Genomic DNA, 13,574 nt, shown 5'->3' with positions numbered 1-13,574 from the left:
AGAGCTAAAAAGCACTCTCAAGGTCAGGGAGGCAAGGTGTTACACAGGGGAGAATTGTTAGCAAAGCATAATCTTCAAATTCTATGAAGATATAAGATACATTGATTATGTCTTTGCCTGATATTACGTTAATAACATGAACAAAACTTATTTACAAATTATACTACCTGAGACATACAAGGTAACAGAATACATCATAAAGATTTAGAGACATAACATTAACTTTCTAACTTCAATATTTTGGCTTGTTTGGGTAGTTGGTTTTTGCCATGATCATCCCCTATATTTCTTCTTATTATTTAGGGGTGAAATGTTGGTATTAATTCTGGCCATTTATGGGAATTAGCTTGTAAGTTAACCCTTAGTGAAGGACCCCTAAGTTTTCAGATAGGAGGACTCATGAATAATAAATCATTTTAAAACAATAACCATAAAATGTCTTTTAAAGCTCACACCTCTCCCGAGCTGATGCATATTTAAATTATCGTCTTTACTTCTCTTACTAATTTACCATTTGCATATGGTTCAAGGTATGAAGGATTCTTCCCATTCTCCCTGAAATCTAATAACCTAAGAGAAAAATCTTTTAATTCTTCAAGGCATATGTACTAGAAGGCCTCAGTCTCTCTATGGCTTACTGTTGAAAAGGCTGGTCTGACTAAGAGGATATGTGGCCAAAAACCAGTTGTCTCTAACACATGGTAACTATGTGATTATGCACAAGTTACTGACCCTTCGTTTGTCTCATTTCTTCATCTATACAATGTGGATCATAAAGTGCTACCCTCAAACCTTTGTTATGAGGATTCAACAAGCTATTCAATGTAAAGCACAGGGCTGGGAAAGTGGTAAACTGCAGTAAAAGCCATTCTTATTCTCCTGCAAAGAAATTCTTCTATATTATTAAGTCACATATTTGCCCATAGTGGGCTGTCACAGCAGAAGTTGCAGAAGTAGGTTGTCAGAGGGCTTGTAATTGGTTCAGGATGAGAACTGTTTGTGAGTTTTACCTTTAAGAGGTAGAGATCTCTTCAATCCTAAAATTCCCTGATCTAATAGGTAGAGGTTGCCTTATTTCCCTTTCAGAGCCGTCGTAACTTCAGGATACTTTCAGGCTTCCTTTGTCTTTATTTAATATCATTATTATTTTCTTGAGAGATGCTTCCTTATACTTGTTAGCTGCTTGGTTGTTGAAAAGGCACTGGAAACTCCAAGTCCATCCTCTTTTCACCCTGGTTGACCTTTGGAATGCTGTTGTCAGCCAAGAAGACATTGATATCTTCAGTCTCCTGCTAGCTTGAATTCTTTAGGGCAGAGTCTGCTCAGATTATCTCCTGATGTCATTCCAAATGTCTGATGGCCATCTATGGCAACGAGGCTGGGCAATGGCCTGCTGGGAAGGGGGAGCCGTGAAATGCCTAATGGAGCATTCTCTGCAAGAGGGACCTAGAAGTGGTTCTCTGTTGGACACATGATCAACATCACAGCTATGTCTAGGGACTATTTGCCACTTCTTGAAAAACAGAAGCCATAGACATCTTGCATTTTTGGTTTTAATAAAGTCCCACTTGGAATGTGTGTGATTCCTATATTTGGTATTCACACCAACTCTCCTCATTATGAACACCAAGTTAAGTAAGATGAAGTAGTCTAGAAAGGAGAGAACAAAGCTACCACATTGCAAAATGTACTGTGTTTCCTCTATCTCTCTAAGTAATTTTCCAAATGATTGTATGTATTTAATTTAGCCAAGAACTTACACGATTATTTAAAAAATATCTTATGTGTAATCTAAAATTTTAAACCAAGCAAAATAATATAAAAATTTAATTTTTCAAGAAGGCAAGATCATGCATATATTTATATGCTTTCAATACATACTAGATTTAAAAATAAGGAGATATGTAAATATATCCATATTCTAATTTACTAGGAAGAAAGAAAATTAAATTTTATTATTTGGGATGAAGTCTCTAAATTATTTTGGTATATGGAGAATTAAAAGTAAAATGTAACAAAACTTAAATTTAAGTCAGTGATTAAAATTGGTTTGTTTTACTAGTGTATACTAATTCACTGAATCAAGAACCCAGACCAAAGATGTCTGGATTCCTGTAGATGATTTTTTAAAACTAAATTTGTAGTTAAATATTTCTATATCAATGATATATTTGTAATGCAATGATATTTGTAGTAAATGTGCAAAAATAATATTATTATATTTGATAGAATGTGGGTTGAAATAAGTAAGTTCAAAGTGCCTAACATTTAATGTTCACTATTTGTTGTTGTTGTATTAACTGCTTTAATTAATTGTGTTGTGTTAAGTGCTTTATAAACTTTATTTCTTCTTATCAAAGCAACAGCCTTTCAGAGAGGTACTACTATTCTCCCCATTTTACAGATTTTAAAAACTAAAGCTTAGAGAGGCGATATTACCAGCCCTGGATCACATAGCTCAGAAGGGCCAGACAAAGGACAAGAAACCAGGTTTGTTTGTTTCCAATAGATGCCCTTAGTTATGATGCCGCATTGCTTCCCTGTACTCCTAACCTTTGCTCACTTACAGGGATGCTGAGAGCAGGTAATGATATAATCAATATTTTTTTTCCCACCAGAAAATATTGCAGAAATACACGTCTAAATGTGTGTCTTCTTCTTCAAGATAGACACGTGAGGAAGTTATTTGCCTATTTCAGTAATGTTGTCTTTGCGCAAGTCAAGTCTCCTTGGAATCTGCCGTGCAGTCGTAAGACCAGTCTTAGAGCTGCCACATCTTTACCACTAAGGATGAACTTGTTGCTGAAACTAAATCCAAACCAAATGTAGTAAAGAAGGTGCTTGACAAAAGCTTTGATGCGACTACAGAGTAGCAGGTTATTTGATAATGCTCACAGATTGACTCTAATTGCAGATACAAAGGGAGAATTTCAAGGGTATCCCTGATACAAACGTGTAGCCTTTGAGACATTTTAGTAACACTCATAAAAGGTCTGATAATTTTTTTTTTAATTTTAAATTTATTGGGGTGACTTTGATTAATAAAATCATATAGAGTTCAAGTGTACCGTTCTATGATACGTCATCTGTATATTGCATTGTTACACTGTATCATGTTGCATCTGTATATTTCACTTTAAAGGACTAATTTTCCCGAAAAACATCTCAATGTCTCAGTTATCTAACAATATTTTAGAAAGAGTGTTCATACTTCAAAGCAGCTTTTATTTCATAATAGGGCATTTTATATTTGAAATAAATAAAAACATACTTATGATAATATGTTGCTTAAATCAATATATATTATACCAAGAAGTCTTACATTTTGGGATTGCCAATTTATATTACCCATGTCTGTTCCATATACTATTCTTTTCAGAGAAACTTCTCATTTGTATCCATATTTGATTTTATCAGACTTACTAAAATAATTAGATGTCCATTTGCTCAGAATATCTTATTTTTTAGTTACATCAGACATCTTCTAAATTGCTTATTGATTCCATAATCTTACACTTAAATATAAAGAACCTTAGCATAAATATGTAGAATGAGTGGCTTCCCATTAAATCTGAGTTTTAAAGTCCATTTACATCAATAGTATCTATGTGGTATAGGTAAAATTGTATCAGCTGAGTAAATTGAGCATGCCAGAGTAAAAGAAGGACAAGTTGAAGGTGATTGTAGGGAAGTTCGTGATACAAAGACAAGCTTTGGCAAACTTACAATTATTATTTTCAAAATCAATAGTTACATTGTCTGTTTCTTTGAGTATCCCTATCTCCTCACAGCCTTTCATTGACGTGGCCCACAGAGTCCTTTCATTCCTCAGCAGCCTTTTATGTTCCAGAATTCTCCTGGATTATGTTCTGCCAGAGGAGCCACTCCCTAAACTTCATGACACAGCATGAACTTTTACTCCTTTAAATGAACTTTTCTTCAAAAGTTTTCTGCAAAGAGTTCATCATCCAAAGGAGTCTCCATGACTACACAAATTCTCCGCTGTGTTGGTCAAGGGATGATTTAGGGAGGAGACCCCATGTCTCAGTCCCTCCCACCTACAGTCATTCCCACCCACAGCCAACATGTAGGTGAGCCCTGGGTGCAAGTCAATGGGAAGCCTGGCTCTTCCTTGAAGAAGAAATACTACTGTTTTTTAAAAGGCTGGGATTGGAATATGAGCTCTCTATCAGCAAAATGTCATGATGCTCCTTGAAAATTTGTCTACTTGTTTTTTTAAAATATAGTACACTTCAGAACCTGTTGCTCCAGTCTCTATTTCCTCTTCATAGGAGGCACACAGTTGCTACATGTTCTTTGTGCCATAGCTATCATGTTGTCACTTGGTCTCACCTTGTGTGTACTCCCTTCTAACTCCCCAAAGCCACCAGAGGTAGTATAATTAGTTATTTTTTCCAGACACATCTTGAAGAAAATATACGAATCCTGTGGGGACAAGATGTGTTGTTTCCTGGATGAAGGGAAGAATTTGTTAGAGTTGGGTAGAGGTTCAGGATTGGAGGGCAAAATGCATACCTCCTGTATGAAATCAGTGATAAAACATCTTCCTGTGTGCAAAGACGGGACACATAAATATTTCCCAACTTTGTAGAGCATTAAACCTGTAAATACAGAGGATCCATATCAAGTGAAATGCACTTTGTATTAACAATCATCACTCTGAAGAGATTCAGAAATGAAGGAATACAATTCTAAGTCAAAAATTTTGAATACTACTTAGAGGGGTAAGAAATATTATAGAATTTTCTTGCTCCTTTTGATCCCCTTTAGCAATAGCCAATCAATAGATTTACCCCCATCTTTTCCATTTCCTTCTTTTTTCCTTCTTCCTTCATCTTTTCTGCTCCATCTCTTCATCTTCAGTTGTAAATTATTTTATTTTAAATTGTAAACTCAGTAAAGTTACACACACACACACACACACACACACACACACACAACTGGTTATTAACATTCAGTTTTTTCATTGCTTTGGAAAGTTACTTTGTTTTAGACCATAGGATATTAATAATAGTTTTCTATTATTTTTCTAATAGTTTTCTATTTATCTGATTCACTTATTTCTCAACAATTGATGTATGCTATAGACAATATAGCCATAGAAGGGTTTCTATGATTACTTTTGTTATTAATCGTTATAATTATTCTGATTATAATAATGATGAACTCACAGTGAATAAGGAATGTGCTGAGTTGTTTGTCTAGTATTGGCAAAGGAATTATGTTTATCCATCCACACATTCGCACCTCACCCTTATGTAGCTATGAGATTCTAATTTGAGTAGCCTAAGGCTACAAAATAACTTGCACACAGGAGAATAAAGCCGGTGGTTTCCCTTAAATTAGTGGTAGGCTATAACTTCTTAAACTCTAGGTCAGTAATGATTAATTGAATATTTTAAAACTTGAATGTGTATGCATACCTACTTCTCATAATAAGCACTGTCTGTGCTGTTTCATTATGACGTTCCTAAAGAGCCATCAAGCCACTTTTCATATTTCAAGCTGTATTAGCCAGTGTTCAAAGTAGAACTTGAGAATGATTTTTGGTTTATCAGTAGTATTGGGTGAACCTTATCATTTACCAACCCACATGAAAATAATTAAAATAAATGAACTACTTAAGTGCTCATTTTCTTACTGTCATAGAGGAGAACCAACCTCTTAAAGAAAAGGGTCGTGTGGGGACTCACCAATGTAGTGCAGAGAAGAGTTTATCACAGTACCTCAAATTCACCCAGATTCCTGGGCCCCACTTCAGGCCCACTGACCCACAGTCTCAGAAATCTCTATTTTCACTAGCTCTTCAGATGTTTCTCATGTACATTTTGTTTGCAAGCCACTGCCTTAAGGTAAGAGTAAACACAAGATCTGTGAAGACCTTCTAATTCCATAACCTTGACTTTTCTCTATTGTATTCATTCCTGTTCTCTCAACTAATCTTAACACGTTTTATGGAACTTTTAAATTAGTGAAAGCCTTTTAAAATAGTAAGAATGAGAGTTCAAATTGATATGAATCTTTCCATTGCCTGTCTTGGTTCATGTTGTAAACAAGCAAAATAGACATACCACACATATTCTGCCCACTTAATTAGAAAACTGATTAATCAGTATGGGGATCTAATTCTCTCAAAGCTCTGTACAATTCCTCATCTTTACTTTTCTGAGGAGTAACTCTTTTCTTGGATGGAATAATGTTCCTTGGATCCTGGTATCTCAGCAAAACTTACAAAATGGGCTTCAGACCCAGGTACCTACTGTTAGTGACCGACAGACGAGTTCACGCTTCCATGACTGCCAACTGCATGTGTGCCTAGATTTCTTGCAACCGGGACTAGCACTGTTCTGATCACTTGAGAGCTGTGGCTTTTCACTAAAGAGACTTTCAATCAATACGAATGTTCCTTATGATCTTGGTAATTACCTCTGTCTGCTGAGCAATCATGAAGGGCCTTCATAACATGGCCCTCCCAGGCAAAACGGTGATCCATATTACCAGCCTTTTAATCTCTCTCCATACCCAGCTGCTGCCATTAACCTCTTTTGGACCCAGATATTTTTAACACTTCAGATTAGGGGTTCTCTGATATGCCTGTTTCTTGTTACAATGTTTTACTGACACAAACACATTCTCAGGTTGGCTTATTTACAGCAGTGACCATGGTAAATTTTTTTTTTTTCAATTTTTCATTAAAAAAATTTTCTCCCATTTTATAGAACTAAAAACATCAAGTGACCATTAAGTCCTTTGTGTCAACTCAGCCCTATAGAGCATACTGAAAAGTTCAAAGCTATGTGTGGTAATATAATTTCGAGGGTGAGACCTTGAATGTTTTGTTACCAGAGTACCCAAGTGGGAAAAATATGGCCAGCTGGTTGGGAATGTGTTGCAGAGTGATTTTGTTTGGCCCACTGATTTCACAGGCTGAATACTGGTGTTAGTTTTAATTATTTGAAATGCCGACATGGTGGGCTACATATAGCAATAAGGAGTGTGCAGGGCATGCCATTGTAAACAGGAACTCACCAATATGGTCTAGGATCCTTTTGGAAGTTCACACTAAGCAGAGGAATCACCTCTATTGGATAACTACAACTTCCTTTCCTATGATTGACACAAAGCCCAAAAGAGTCTCATCCATTCTGTAGCCTCACAGAGGTTACATGACTTGTTTCCAATCACAAAATTACTAAGCAGTGCAACAGACTACGACTCGAGCTGCCTACTTCTGCTCTGGTGCTATTTGGGCAGCAGTCTTCAGCTCTAAAGAGAAACCATTTATGATCTTTCAAAGACCAATGAGGGACAAGTCATTCACTAACACCCCTTTGAAATGCAGGGAGACAGTTGAATTTTTTGAAAGGAAAAAAAAAAGAAAGTCTTGTGATTCTGTATATTTTGTTTTGACACCTGTCTTTCGCATTTGTTAGCAATGGATACTATGTACTGATTATTTTGCTTGCAGTTGATTTTCATGCTGTTGTTGTGTATTGTTAACTGGTTTGCAGATTAATAACTAATGTTTTAAAATTAATTTCTTTTCAATTACAATTGGTATTCAATATTATTTTATATTAGTTTCAGGTATACAGCATAGTGGTTAGACATTTATATAATTCACAAAGTAGTTCCCTCCCTCCCCCATAAGTCTAGCACCCACCTGGCACCATACAAGTTATTACAATGATTAATAACTATTATTGGTTTGGACTAAATATAATGGAATAAGCAAATACATTTAGATATACAATTTAGTTGCTGAATGGGATCATAGAGCTGTTGGAGATCATTTTAGACCAATCTCTTGCAGGGAAACCCTATTCACAATTTCCTTCCATGCCCTATATCAATGTTTTAAGCTCCCTCTCTCTTTTTTAAAATTAATTTGCATGTCTGGGTTTCTAAACAAATACTGCTGCAAAGCCCAGTATTTGTTACCAGTAGGTCCAGTCATTTAAGATAAATTCTTTAAAATTTAGAACAAGGTAGATATCTCCTTTCTTTTCGGGAGGGTCCCAAAATAATTGAGTATTTAGTTTCAGTATACTTTCATGACCTTGACTGAATCAGTATGTTGTATATAGAATTATTGACAAATTATAGCAATATAAAATATTCATATAATTAACAATTATATGAATAAATGTTCTAAGATACTTATATTAACACAGGATTATTGAGTCATAGAATTTCTGAGCTGTTAGGAAGCATTTGCTGATGAGGCCTTTGGGGTTCAGAGAGGTTTGGTAATTATACACACAACCACACCCCCCCACACACACACACAAATACACAGAAGTTGTTGAGTCAGTTATATGAACTGTGAATATATTGCTCTTGAGTATTATACATATGCTTATGCTTTGATATATTTGATATTTTTAATTATCCCCTAATATTTCCAAAAAATTTCAACCTCCACTTTTCATTTCTGCATTCATCTTCTAAAAATATATATTGCCACTGATTTTTTTAATTTCTGCTATTTCACATACACTATAAATATTTTCAGTTTGCAAATCAGTTTAAATGGTAAAGAGAATCAAAAACAGAATTTATACTTTAGATATTTTTATGTGTTTATACTCTTTTTAAAAACTACATTTTAATATGCTCTGATAAAATTGTTTATTTCTTTAACAAGGTATTAAGTTTGGTGACTGAAAACAGTTCTCCAAAGGAATGTAACTCACAATTAATTTTTCATTAATTTTACTTATAGTTTGATAGTCCATATGTTTAAAGACTAATAGAAAAAAAATCACTGGATTTGAATTTGGGAGACAGACCCAAGTCTCCATCTACATCTTTATGTTGGTTACCTTGGGTAAATTTCATTTTTGTGCTTCTGTTTCATTTTCTTTAAAATGAGTAGTAGAAAGCTTCAAAGACTTTCCCACAACTCAAAGGTTTCATGAGCTCAAAAGAAGATTTGATTGAAAGAAACGTATGGGTTTCATTACTTGGCTGCCCAGTATTTTCAGGGACCTACACTTGTTACATACATCTGAATTTCCTTTAAGGAAATTAACTCTTTGTAGGTGAGAGATATGGACATGAAGAGAAGTGGGATAAATAAAGAAGGAGAAATAAGTTAATGACAAAGGAGGAATGGTAGGTGGTTGAAATGACTTCCCTTTTACTTCTTTATACATACAGCCTAATTATTCCTATTTTCCTATTTGAAAACATACTGGCACCAGGTATTATCAACAGGGATGAGTAATATGTAATTTTTATCTTTACTGGGTTACATTTGGCCCAAGGACAGTTGACAGCTGTCAGTCAGGTGGCTGGTTAATGAGGAGACACACATAAAGCTGCCAAAATACTTTTGTTTCTTTAAATACCTATAAGAAAAAACATTTTAGCTGGAAAATCTGATGTCCTGAAATTAAACAGATTGATGTTCACAATATAATTTACTGAAGTTAGTTGCTGGAGAGTCAAGATTGTCCTTATGAATACATAAGATAAACAAAATGTTTTTCAAATGTTTTTCCAAATTAGGAGAATAATTATATGTTCTCCACTATAAATAAGCTGTCCTTAAGATATGAAGATGTATTGTAAATAATGCTTAAAGTGCATAGGTTTCCAAATTAACCTTTTGGGGAACATACGAGTTACTGCAACTTTAATCCACAATTTCTGACTAGGACTTATTAAAAGAAACGGTTCCCATACATTGAGAGAGTTGGCATAGGTATTTTCCAGACATGAAAATTGAAAGTATGTCAGAGAAGGACAAACATGTAGCTACGTGTCAAACTAGGGATTAAAGCTTCTCATAATTAAAAGAAAACAATCATGGAATTTTAGGTTAAGTCACAATTCAGGGTGTGGTTAAAATCATAAACTTTAGTTATTTAGAAATACTTGGGCTATACCTAACATGGTTACAAATAGGTCCAGTCATACTTTAATAATGCACAAGTGTCATAAAAATAGTTTGGAAGAAGCTTTTGTACTGTTTATACTTGGTGTTAATGACAAACAGTATAATAATTATAGCTGATAGTAATGCACAGAAATGTACTTCCGAAATTGAGTGTATGTTCAGTTTTGCAGTAATTAGTTATATCTAAAAGTGAGTGATCTGATTCTTTAGGAATATAGTGTTTAACTGACCAGATAAATAAAAAGAAATCATCAAGTACATGGGGTACATACTCATTCTTTAAAGGACTAATGAAGTTATCTAAAAAATTTAGTGAGCATGGTTATTCAGGTGCCAGAATCAATATAATGAAGAAAAATATCACACAAAAATAGTAGCTTGAAACCACAATATATTCCTTTTTAAAAGTAAAATATGCTTTGATTTCCTGAACCATATTCTACATGTAATCATTTATAAAGAAAATCAGATTTGGGTTTTAATTTTTTAAAATATGGGTCCATTAAAATGTAGATAATAGTATGTTTTTAAAATATTAAGATTTTTTTCTTTTTGGTTGGATCATTTCTGGTAGTTTTTTAAAACCACAAATATTTCATAATTTTAAATAGCAATTAAGTCATACTAAAAGAGTATGATACTTAAAAATTGGTGGAATATCTGTGTCAGCATTGATTTGAAAATTGTTTCAGATATAGTGGTCATTTAACAAAGACAGATCTTATTTTCTGACTATACAACTATGTATTAAACATGTAGATTGAAAATTATTGATGGGATCATCAGAATAAAATAATTGCTTCATAATATTAGTAATTTATATTGGTAGGGGCCTTTCTCTTCTTAAGCACCAATTCTACCCCCCGCAGCCCAGAAAATTGATTTTATACATAATAATTTATAGCATTCTTGATCAATGTATGCTGTGTGTGTTTTACATGCATTAGCCCATGTTGCTTGTGAATATTGAATTTGGTTATTAAAATGGTTTCATATGTTTACGATGTATAGTCCCTAGCTTTGAGCTCCTTACTTGCTTAAATAAATGTTTTCAATTTGCTATAATACAACAATTTGTAGAGAAATGCTGTGAAGCATAGTTAAAAGAATGAGTCCTTGAAATAGAATCACTTTTTAAAAATATATCCTAACATGTGGTTTCGTTTTTCCATGTTTTGCATTAATTAAAATCCTATTCCGAAAAAAATATTTTTGCCTAAACTTTTGATTTCACAAAATAAAAATACCAAATATATAAATGTACTAATTTTGGAAATCAATGACGTAAAAACATGCTTTAGTACTGCCTTGGTTGTTTATTCCAAAGATTTTTCTCTAAGGAAACTCTTTGTAAAGTAATGAGAAAATGTTGCCACTTTTAATTATGAAATATTCTGTATGATACATTTTAAAAATGTATTAAAAAAATCAATTTCGTATTTTCTCTAATCACATTCCTGTCACATGAACACATAAAAAATACTAGCACATGAAACATTTGAAAAGAGCATGTACCGTTTTACATTTTTATTTGGAGATTTATTGAAAAATAACATTTTATTCGGAATAGATGATGACAGAATAAAGAAATGATATTTATGTGTTTATTTAAATAATTTAATATCATATATGTAATTAATTCTCATCTTTTAGATATTGAAGATAGCAATGAAAGAGACCAACATTAAAATATAAAATATTTCCTTTAAAAAAACTTTAAAAAAAAAATCCAGAAAATTGTCAAATGGTAACTGCTCTACTTTCTACACCAGGTAAACACATTGTTGAGTTAGGTGGCTCTGATTCCAATGGTCTCATTAGCTTTCTGAATGTAGGTACCTCAGCAGTGCCTCTTCTAAGATAAGAAAATAAACTTTTAGAAATTAAAAAATATATTTTGGCAATTGAAACTCACCAGTGCCTTTCTGCTTCTCCAGGAAGTTGTACCCGTCAGCACCTGCTGAGGGCTTTGTTGTCCAAACTCTGACAGGTAAAAAAATTCCTGTAGAATAAAGCCAGACCAGCTGGCTTTGAAGAGAAACCCCCCAGTTTGGGCTGCGCTTGCCTCCTCTCCTTTTCTATGAAGACCCAGGCTTTCCCCCCTTGATCGTCAAGCCGTAAGATGCGTGATCCCTGTGCACAAGTGTCTGGCAGGCCGAGGTGCACCTGTTCCTGTCACTCTGGAGTAAATTTAGCTGTAAAGGTATCACTGACAACCAGACCTTTGTCAGTGCTGGCAAAAGAACACAGGACTGCTTCCCTCCCCTCCCCCCCTTGCAAGCCCCTAGACTGCTAGTTCAAATGGAAAATATCAAATCGGAAGTCTATCCAAAAATCATTCCTAAAAAAATGAGATTGCTTTCACATGGTAAAAAAGTAAGTTTCCTTATTTCACACAGACTTCAAAATTACATTTCCAAGAATAATCTTGGAACAAGACAAGTTTTTGTTCAATTAATTGTGGCTGGAAACTTTTTAATGGAAACATATCATACACTTCCTTCATTTCAGGTTATTAAATTGTGTTAAGCATTCAAGTTAGTTGCCATTCTTTGCTGTAGCTCATTTGTTCCTTTGGATCCAAAGAAATATTAGAAGGTTAAAACTTATCACATAAGAGGGATTAATCACGCTACCAAAATTAGAAAGCATGTAGTTCTGAGAGACTGAATGTCAAAATTGTATGCTCATAGCACTTAAACTATTGGGAATCTAGGATCCCACTACAACATTTAAAATGGCAGCTAATGTCTGTGGGTGTTTAGGAGCTGGCTAAAGCTAGCATTCTCCTACTCTTTGATTAAGGTAAGGACATTTATCATTTATGTGAATTTTTTAAACATTAATTTCGTTACTGATGGTTTGAGAACAATTCCTTTTGAAGGAAAATAGAGGCAGGCAGTGTTCATTTATATGTTTGACATAAATATAGTAGTCAAGATATTTAAGCAGCCCAAGGAGTAATGTGCTTAGCTAAAGCATTTTGAACTTCTCTTTAATAATTACAATTTCCTAAGTGGTGTTAAAAAGAGTTGTGCAAAGTACCTGTTCTACCATATTATTGCTACTTACAAGGGTTGGGTGTGATGAGAAAAAGAAATCTGGGTCAAAATAAAAAAAATGCTTTGTAAAAATAAACAAAGTTCCTATTTACTTACTATGTATAAACAGCCACTCACCAAGCCTCATTTCTCCACAGGGCACCACTTTCAGATAAAAACATAGACCTGAATGGCATCATCCAGTATCCAAGGAAACCATGTAAGTACCTCTCTCAGTGTGTACTTCTCTTATTCAGAGTTTAAAAGCTAGCTGAGTACTGAATAAGTGAGTGTTTTTATTTAATAATTATACAGGAGGTACTTTTTAGGAGTTAGCTAAAAAGAAACAGGTTCTTGATTGTTATGTGCGTCATAACAAAATGCTTATGTTTTCATCATATTTCATAAAATTATGTGTTTAGTTCCAAACTCTCCATCAATTCTCATTCTTAGATACAAAACAGCTACTCAAAGTCCTAATGAATTGAGAGTTTCAAACTTTTCCAAGACCCATTAGTGTCTGAGAAACAATGTTTCAGAGGCCTTGTGCCAAGAATAGTTACCTAATTGTAATAAAACTCTTTAGGTTTTAAAAATTAAGAAAAACA

At 34.0% G+C, this 13,574-nt stretch overlaps 1 protein-coding gene across 27 annotated transcripts in view; it reads right to left on the bottom strand.

The window, feature by feature from the left end:
• Positions 1–12,037, bottom strand: part of MEF2C (myocyte enhancer factor 2C) — a 165,015-nt gene extending 152,978 nt beyond the window's left edge. For 16 of the 27 annotated variants that reach the window (XM_081054141.1, XM_081054168.1, XM_081054151.1 and 13 more), the window contains exon 1: positions 11,841–12,007. The gene's annotated coding sequence lies outside the window, so the exon portion shown is untranslated. Of the gene's footprint in view, positions 1–4,536; positions 4,623–11,840 lie in introns of all 27 variants that reach the window. The other 11 variants (XM_081054186.1, XM_081054150.1, XM_081054181.1 and 8 more) reach the window with 6 other exon arrangements.
• Between the last annotated feature and the right edge of the window lie 1,537 nt (positions 12,038–13,574).

This window comes from Rhinolophus hipposideros, assembly GCF_964194185.1.
Source record: "Rhinolophus hipposideros genome assembly, chromosome: 7".
NCBI classification, from domain to species: Eukaryota; Metazoa; Chordata; class Mammalia; order Chiroptera; family Rhinolophidae; genus Rhinolophus; species Rhinolophus hipposideros.
This window is presented reverse-complemented; position numbering and strand designations above follow the sequence as displayed.